Here is an 8563-nt window from a genome sequence, read left to right on the forward strand (position 1 = left end):
TAATGCGCTTGAACTCCTGCACGTTTAGACAGTGGCCTATTCCTGCTTGCTGCACAATCATTTACTGTGCAGTAAATTTAAGCCAGCATAAATGCACGTGTAGACATGCCCATGGGCCACAGATCTGCTAACTTCATCTGTGTTCAGCTGCCCTTAGCCCAGAGGAGTTTGGAAATCTAGGAGCCTGAGCAGGGCCTTATTTTCACGCGGGCAATGCACCGTAGCCCTTTTAACCCTGCGTAGAACAGATTCCTTCCAGCACTTGCAAGTGTTTTTTAACACCGCTTTCCCTGGGGGCCACAGCGCAGCCCTCGGAGGGGCAAGGCCACGCGTGAGCGTTTGTTGCAGTCCTTTTGCATCAGCTTCCCTCCAGGAAAGGGGAGGTTGGGAGCTGCTAGAGCCTAGCAACTGTGCCCATCCCTGTGTGCACTGGGGCTGGGAAGAACTAAAAAAGCAGCACCTCCCAGCAGGGGGGGAAGGGCTGGGAGGAGAAGTCTGGGCTTGGCTGCTATGGAGAGGAAGAAAACCAAAAAAAAAAAAGTGGAGATGCCGGGGATTGAACCCGGGGCCTCATACATGCAAAGCATGCGCTCTACCACTGAGCTACATCCCCTGGCTGCAAGAAGCCCTGCAAAGAGGAGGGACATGGCCGACCTGCGCTCCTCCCAGGAGCAGTGAGAGTCATTTGCTCCCCAAGCCTGCCTCCGCGCTGCACTGTGCGGCTGGTGCATACACTGCCAGCCTGCTCCTTGCAGCAGCTTGCACCCCTTGCCTGCCTGCCTGCCTGCCTGCCGGGGCACCCCCGGGGGCATGGGCTGGAGGAAGGGGAAGGGGAAGGGTGCTGCAGCCCAGGGGTTAGCAATCCTAGCCACAGCAATTGCTGGGAGCAAGCGGTGCCCACTGCCAAAGTGCAGCCCAGGGACGCTGCTCCCAGCCACTCCTCGTTAGTATAGTGGTAAGTATCCCCGCCTGTCACGCGGGAGACCGGGGTTCGATTCCCCGACGGGGAGGCTGCAAGATGTTTTTTTCCTCCTACCCCAGCTGGTCCTCACTTCTTGCACGGGGGAGGAGAGCTCAGCTCTTCCTTGCAAGCTGCAGCCTTGGCACAGAAGCTCCTTAGACCTGGATTTATTTAAGGACCCACTGTGTAGCTTTTCAAGGGGTGCATTTGCCTTGAAGCCACCTGGGAAGGCTCCAGCAAGCGAGCACAGCGGGCGCACGTGGCCTGCCCACCTGCATAACCTGCACCCTGCAAAACTCGTGCCCACGGCAGCGCTCGCACTCTGCAGCTGGACACGAGACCTTGCAAGGATCCCCGGGGTGATCTCTGCAGAGCCCTCCCTGCTGCCAAGGGCCTGTTCTGGTGCCCGAGACATGCAGCAGCAAAGCAGGATGGGGCAGGGTGTGCAGAGGGAGGACAGGCTTGCTATGAAGATCCCAGCAGCATCCCTCCTTGCTGGCATGCAATCAGCCTGTCCTCTTCATGGTGAGAAAGAAAAGCAGCATGCTAGGCCACAAAGCTCCAGTGCTGGAGGCAGCGGTGTTTGAAGCTGCAGGGTCCGTGGAGGTGTGCTGGCGTGCATGGGCAGAGCCAGAGGCCACATTGTCTCTAGTGGGTTATGGAATAGAGAAAATCCCACACAATTTACTGATTCGTTTTGATGCACTGGCTGGGGGAGTAGTTAGCTGATTGCACGATTTCACAATGATTACACACTTAATTCATACAACACAATTTTATTTTAAAACTCTTTGCTACGTATATAACACTGCTTAGCTTTAAGAAACACCACAAACATTAAAAACACAATAATTACATATATCAGAAACAATGCTCCAAATGCACTTCCTTCCCAAACAATGCTATAAGAATTAGTGTTACAAAAACAACTACAATTACAACTAAAAGTTAAATTTGAATCAATACTGTTATTTTTCATAATATACTTACAATCCTAGAATTCCGAGAAGCCGAATACCAAAATATGGTTTCATTCCTCAGTAGTACGATTTAATGGGTTGGCCTCAGTAGTACGGTTCAATAGGCTGGCCTCAGCAATACGATTCAATGAGCTGGGCTCACCAGTGATAGGACTACGTCCCCTTCCTTCAGTCCCTTTCGGGCGCTCCGCGGCTTCAGCGTGAACTAAGAGATTCGTGTTCACGGAGAGGCTTGATTAGGCGATCAATCTAATCTGAATTTATACTTGCGATTCTTCCTTCGTTGTTCTGCAAGTGAAGTCACCTCCAAATTGGGACAGTAAGTTACAGGTTTTTATTGAGTGAGCTGCCGTCATTGGGCTCCTCCTACTCAATTCATCATAACTCCCAAATTTGGGCTCGGATCTTACTCAACAGAAATTACCTGTGTTGAGCATTTTTAAATTATTCTTGGGGAGACTTCCATATCACTGTAAATACTCTTTTCTTTTTACCAGTCTGGTTAAAAGGCCTTAGGCTTTGATGTCTCGGAATTTAGGACATTTGCTTTCTTTGTAAAAAACTTCTAAAGGTACAATTTAGATTAAGGTTTTAGGCGAAGTCAGGACATTTCACACGTAGCTCCAAAACAATGAGCTAGATAAGGAGATAGATCCTATCTTCTTCCTGAAACTGGCTAATGGGCAACCTTTACAAACATTCAAACTATTTCATTCAATATGACACACATCTGTGGACATCTCTGCAGCTAAAAATGGTAATAGAAACCACTGTGCGGCTTTGCTTCCTCTTCAGCACTTCCTCCTTTCTAAACGGCTCTTTCAGGTGTCACAAAGCCGCTGGGCCTGCTGGGTTTGGAGGCTTCAGCGCCCACCGTTTCCGATCGGTTGAGCCTGCACTGACACGAATACATCCAGCGTTTCCTGCAAGGGTAGAAAAACAGGCTGTTGTGACGCTCCCACCAGGTGAGACTAACTGCAGTGGTTTTAAGGAGACACGGGGCACGTCTACACGTTCATTAAGGCACAGTAGTTACTGCGCATTTACTTCCGTATTTGCTTCATAGATTTCATAGATTTCATAGACATTAGGGCTGGAAGGGACCTCGGAAGATCATCGAGTCCAGCCCCCCGCCCAAAGGGCAAGAAGTCAGCTGGGGTCATAGGATCCCAGCAAGATAAGCATCCAGTTTCATCTGGACTGGACTGGAGGGCTTAATGAAGTACTAACTAAATGCTAGTAACTACTGTGCAGTAGCGCCGGTGAATGCCTTTTTTGTGACACTATTGCACAGTAGTCTGATGATATTGGGCGGTAGCGTATTAGCGCTGTTTGTTTTGTCTCTGGACTGTCATTTTTGGCATTTGGCTCGGTTAACTTACGCCCGCCGGTCCGTGCATATTATAAGAATACAAATCATTCCTCCCCATATGCCAACCAGGCAGAGAACAAGGATTTAGCTGAGGCCCAGATCTTCAACAAATGCCAGGGAATGAAGCAGCTGGAGCTGGTAATGGAAGTGCCTCATCGGACTGAAGCAGGCAGTCCCTGGCACAAGGCTGGCCGCAACGCTTGGTCAGCGAGTGCGGAATTTGTCAGCTGATTACCGAGGCCTGATTTAACTTTTCGGCCTTCTCATTAGTGGGGCTGTTTAGAAGAAGAGCATGCAGGAGTGCATTGCAACTTATTAAAATGCCAAACTCTGCTGGCTCCTAAAGATTGCCCTGCAGATATAACAAGGGGAAAGACTCCAGAGGTCATTATTTATTCAGATGAAGAGCTGGTTCCCCCAGTAAAGTCCCCTAGGGGAAGAAAAAAAATCACCAGCGCTCAGTGATGCTCAGTGAGCTTACTCTGCAGACGTGTGCATGGCCTTGACTTTGCACTTGAACCCCTTTGGTGTCTACAGACCTGCTGGCAAGGGCGGGGAAGTTCATCCAGTGCTTTCTGCTTTTCTTTGCTGAATTGGACCCACCAAGCACAAGATTAAACAAATGTGTAGGTCTGTGCAGGAGCAAGGCTATGGCTTTTAGAGTCAAGCTGTAGCTGAGGAATGGCTCACAACCAGCTTGTACTAGACCGCGGAGGGCAGACCCGCACGCAGGCATGGGCGAACCGGGGGCCCGGACAGAAATGAGGCCTGAAAACGGTAATTGTCTGATTATTATTATCATTCTCTCTGGCAAAGGGAGGGCCAATACTAAAAGTTAGCCCAGGACCACCAGGAGTCGAGGTACGGTATTGACGGAGGGGGTCTTAGCCACTTTCCCTGCGTTTCCTATTGCTCTCTTGACGTCACGATGACTTTTGCCATTGAAGTAGCTCTACAAAATAGGACAAAACCCCCCCTGTGTGTTTAAGTATGGCATCTACCCCAGCCCTGCCCCATATAGACTGAGCCGTGAACCCCCACACCAGCTTGCACGGGGTCCAAACTCGCCCGAATGTTTTCATTTCCCCTGCTTGGATGTCTTCCTCTATTGGACAGGGAAGCAATGCCCAGAATTAGCTCTGGAGCAGGGGAGTTAGGGGCCCAGGCTCTGAACCAGACTTGAAATGCTGGAGGCTTCAAGTGTTAGAGTAAGAGTGGGGAAAGCCCAGCAGACCCAGTTCAATCTGCTTTCAGCCTCCACTCTGGTGCTGCGCGGCACAGGATGCTGGGCTAATGCACCCGCTGCATGGCAGTCCTGGGAGTGTAAAACAAGCAGGTTGCACACCCCTGAGCCTGCAGAAAGGGTTGTAGAGGGCTTTGCAGAGGCATGCATCCCTCCAGGCCCTTCGCCCACTGCCACCCCACTGCTCTCGGTCCCGAAAGGGAAGGCAAGGTGCAGTTGCAAGCCCTGAGCTGCTGCAGTTTCAAGAAAGGAAAAACGAAACCCACAGTAAGGAAGGGACGGGTGTGCACTGCACAGTGGTATCTGGGTCGTGCAGCATGCTTCCGTATCCGCCGAAATAGCTCAGTTGGGAGAGCGTTAGACTGAAGATCTAAAGGTCCCTGGTTCGATCCCGGGTTTCGGCAGAGCCTTTTTAGCTTCAGACGTGCCATTTGCAGCGAGGGCTCTTGCTAGGTGCATGGCAAAGGGATCCGCCGGTGCATTTTGCACCCTGCTTTTGCACTGCAATGCTTGCACCCAGCCCGGCTCTGAAAACGGATCCCGGCAGGGTCGGCTCTCAGCTCCTCCTCGTTAGTATAGTGGTAAGTATCCCCGCCTGTCACGCGGGAGACCGGGGTTCGATTCCCCGACGGGGAGAGCACATGCATTTTTTTTTTTTTTTCCCCCCTTTCCTCCCCCAACATTTGTAGGTTTGCAGCTGATTTCTTGTTCGCTTTTTTTTTTTTTTTTTTTTGCAAAGATCAAAACCCAGTGCAACACCCAGCGCCCCCCAGGACTGGTGCATTCATCCGGTGCTTTTTAAGAGCCACCTCTTTGTGCAAAAAGAAAAGAAAACGGGAAGGCGACATTTCCCCTCGAGATGCGGGGCTTTTGCACAGGCTGGAGCCGCCAGCGCAGCCAGATCCCCCGACCGGCGGCGGAGGCTGCAGAGCGGGGATGTAGCTCAGTGGTAGAGCGCATGCTTTGCATGTATGAGGCCCCGGGTTCAATCCCCGGCATCTCCACTTTTATCACCTCTCTCTTTTCCTCGATGCATTTGTACAATGTGCACAGAGGAGGACGGAGACTGCTCTTTGTGAAGACAACCTGGTGGCTGGAAAAGCCTGGTTGGAGGCTGCGAACACAGAAGGATTATCAGAGCTGGTGGCAGCTGATCTTTTATTAGCTATTTGCCAAAAAAAATAAAAATAAAAGGCTTGATTTGCAAGCTTTGCTAGCACAGGCACCCTGCCTCAGGCAGAGGAGAGTGCAAAGACTGGAAAAGTGCGGGGAGGCAGAAATGAAAATGCATGTTTCGAAACACAGAAGGCCATTGCCTGGAGGACAGGCGTGTCCCACTTGACACGGGGTACCGCAGTTACTCTGCATTGCGCCCGGCCCCACGCCTCTACTTGCTTTACAGATAAACCTGGAAAGAAGATCCCTAAAGAAGATCCCTGCCCGGGGAGGAACTAAACCTGGAAAGAAGATCCCAGCCCTGGGGGGAGTTACTAAACCTGGAAAGAAGATCCCCTAAAGAAGATCCCTGCCCCCAGGGGGTGGTTACTAAACCTGGAAAGAAGATCCCAGCCCGGGGTGGGGGGTGTTACTAAACCTGAAAAAATCCCTAAAGAAGATCCCTGTCCCGGGGGAGGGGGGGGTTACTAAACCTGGAAAGAAGATCCCTAAAGAAGATCCCAGCCCCCAGGGGGTTTACGAAACCTGGAAAGATCCCTAAAGAAGATCCCTGCCCCGAGGGGGCTGGGTACTAAACCTGGAAAGAAGATCCCTGCCCCGAGGGGGGTGGGTACTAAACCTGGAAAGAAGATCCCTAAAGAAGATCCCTGCCCCGAGGGGGGTGGGTACTAAACCTGGAAAGAAGATCCCTGCCCTGAGGGGGATTAGGGCTGGGTACTAAACCTGGAAAGAAGATCCCTGCCCCGAGGGGGGTGGGTACTAAACCTGGAAAGAAGATCCCTAAAGAAGATCCCTGCCCCGAGGGGGGTGGGTACTAAACCTGGAAAGAAGATCCCTGCCCTGAGGGGGATTACTGTAGCTGACTATCCTGGGCCATGAGTTGGGGTGATAGGGCCCGGGAGCCGGGCTCTGCAGTGCGAGGGGCTGTGCACGGACCAGCGCGCTCCTCTTGCACACTATTAAGGGCATCACGAAGCTCAGGGCAGCCCTGCGCAGCCCTGAGTCGATGCCCGCAGCTGGCACGGCCGCACACATCGATCACCTGCACAGCCATGACACTCTGCACGACGCACCAGCGGGCACCGAGTCTTTCACCCCCGGGGGTGACTTCCTTGCCCTCCCCTTAACTGCCCCAGAAGCAGCCTTGGAAATGCCAGTTTCACAACTGCTCCGCTTGTCAAGGCTTTTCGTAGCAGCCTTGAAACCGTGATCAGCCTTGGGAGATGGTTTTGGAGATGACGCTATCACGGCCCTGACTGAGAGCGCCGTGTGCTCGGTGAGCGCTGCTTGCGTTCAGTCTGGACGTGCACACTCGGGGAAGGGCAGAGCCTTGTTTCAGGCCCAAGGCAATGCCCATCAGTGGTGCACAAGCGAGAGGCAGGAGACAACGAGGGAGTGTGACAGGTCTCGTCTCTAATGCCTCGGGATCCAGCAAACCATTTCAAACCATGCAGGAGAGGCCTGTGTGTGCAGGACTCAGGCCGGAGGCTGACATTTGCCCCTGCTGGCGTGGGCCAGGCCGTCTACGCAGACGAATAAGACAGATGCAGGGTGTAAAACTGAGCTAAGTTTCCAATCAGTGCAGTGCTTGTGCCCGAAAGCATGCAAATCAAGACTTTTATTTTTTCCAAATATCGACACTTTCCAATTCATGCTGCGAAACCCCCCTGCACCAGAGCAGCTTGCTGTGTGATTTGTAGATGGGTTATTTTAAAATCAAACAGCAATAAGCTCACCGCCACCCTTTGCTGCCACGCTAGCCGACACACTCTGTAGGCTACTATTCACGCCCGGTGACGAGGAGCGCCCACAATACGGCCCCCTGCCTTGCAATCCCAGCCTTAGTTTGATCCAAAACCGAGGGACCTTTGCTTGGGCGACCAGCTGGAAGTTTGGCTGCTTTGAAGCATAATGCAGAGTAAGTTGTAATAAGAGCAGAGCACTTCGGGGGCTGCAAGGGAAGGGTTTTGGGTCCGCGCTAAACGGAGGGAGCAGCGTCTCCGGGAGCCGCGTGCAACAAGCGTCTTGTTCTTGGTTGAGCCCGTCTGCTGCGACCGGCGTGGCGCTGACCCCAACCCGGTTCGCAGGAACAAGACGCGCAGGCCGAATCCCCCCTTTGGAGCTAATAAAGGAATCGAGTGGGGTCCTTTGGCTCCAACAAAGGGATCTAGCAGGGTCCGCTGCATTTAAATGTTGATCCTTTGGATGTAATAAAGGAACCGAGTGGGGCGCTTTGGATTTAAATGGCGACCCTTTGGATCTAATACGGGAATGTAGTGGGGCCGCTCAGCTGCAACAGGGATCTACCTGGGATTTCTTTGCTTTAACCAAAGGGCTGTGATCCTTTGGCTGCAACAGGAATTTGTGTGTCATTGGCTTTGACAGAGGGATCTACTGTGAACCTTTGTTCCCAGCAAAAGAATCTAGCTGGATCCTTTGGCTTTGGCCAGGATCAGGCTCACCCTAGGGGGGGTCCCTTGCGATCGCCCGGAGCCCTTCGGGAGGGGGCGGGGCGGAGCACTCCCACTCCTGCAAAGGGCTTGGCTTCTGCTCGTATCCTTCCGCGGGCCCCGCCCCGCCCCCTCCGTTAGAGCCGGACTAGCGGCGAGATAGTCCCAGCGGAGGGATCTCGGAGGAGGCGGTCCTATAAAACGTCCGGTGGCGCTGTGAAGCGCAGTCAGATTCGCTCGGACGCCGTGTCGGTAGGAGTTGCGTAGCCTAGTCCCGCGGTGAGCGCCGGGAGGGGGAGGGACGGGGAAGGCGAAGGCGAAGATGGCGAAGCGGGGTGGCGGGGCCCGGGGAAGCCGCGGCGAGGCGGTGCCGGTAGCGGC

General features: G+C 53.0%; 1 protein-coding gene and 5 non-coding genes across 7 annotated transcripts in view; 5 read left to right on the forward strand and 1 right to left on the reverse strand.

Moving 5' to 3' along the window:
• Nucleotides 1-541: 541 nt before the first annotated feature.
• Nucleotides 542-613, reverse strand: TRNAA-UGC. The gene has a single exon. It is a non-coding gene; the product is annotated as a tRNA-Ala (tRNA).
• A 325-nt stretch (nucleotides 614-938) lies between these two features.
• Nucleotides 939-1010, forward strand: TRNAD-GUC. Its single transcript has one exon. It is a non-coding gene; the product is annotated as a tRNA-Asp (tRNA).
• A 3877-nt stretch (nucleotides 1011-4887) lies between these two features.
• TRNAF-GAA lies at nucleotides 4888-4960 on the forward strand. The gene has a single exon. It is a non-coding gene; the product is annotated as a tRNA-Phe (tRNA).
• Nucleotides 4961-5120: 160 nt separating this feature from the next.
• Nucleotides 5121-5192, forward strand: TRNAD-GUC. The gene has a single exon. It is a non-coding gene; the product is annotated as a tRNA-Asp (tRNA).
• Nucleotides 5193-5488: 296 nt separating this feature from the next.
• Nucleotides 5489-5560, forward strand: TRNAA-UGC. Its single transcript has one exon. It is a non-coding gene; the product is annotated as a tRNA-Ala (tRNA).
• A 2738-nt stretch (nucleotides 5561-8298) lies between these two features.
• UBC (ubiquitin C) overlaps nucleotides 8299-8563 on the forward strand; it is a 1640-nt gene continuing 1375 nt past the window's right edge. The window contains exon 1 of one of the 2 annotated variants that reach the window (XM_006015103.3): nucleotides 8299-8434. The gene's annotated coding sequence lies outside the window, so the exon portion shown is untranslated. Of the gene's footprint in view, nucleotides 8462-8563 lie in introns of both variants that reach the window. The other variant, XM_006015102.3, reaches the window with a different exon arrangement.

The sequence above is a fragment of the Alligator sinensis genome, unplaced genomic scaffold (assembly GCF_000455745.1).
Source record: "Alligator sinensis unplaced genomic scaffold, ASM45574v1 scaffold628_2, whole genome shotgun sequence".
Lineage (NCBI taxonomy): Eukaryota > Metazoa > Chordata > Crocodylia > Alligatoridae > Alligator > Alligator sinensis.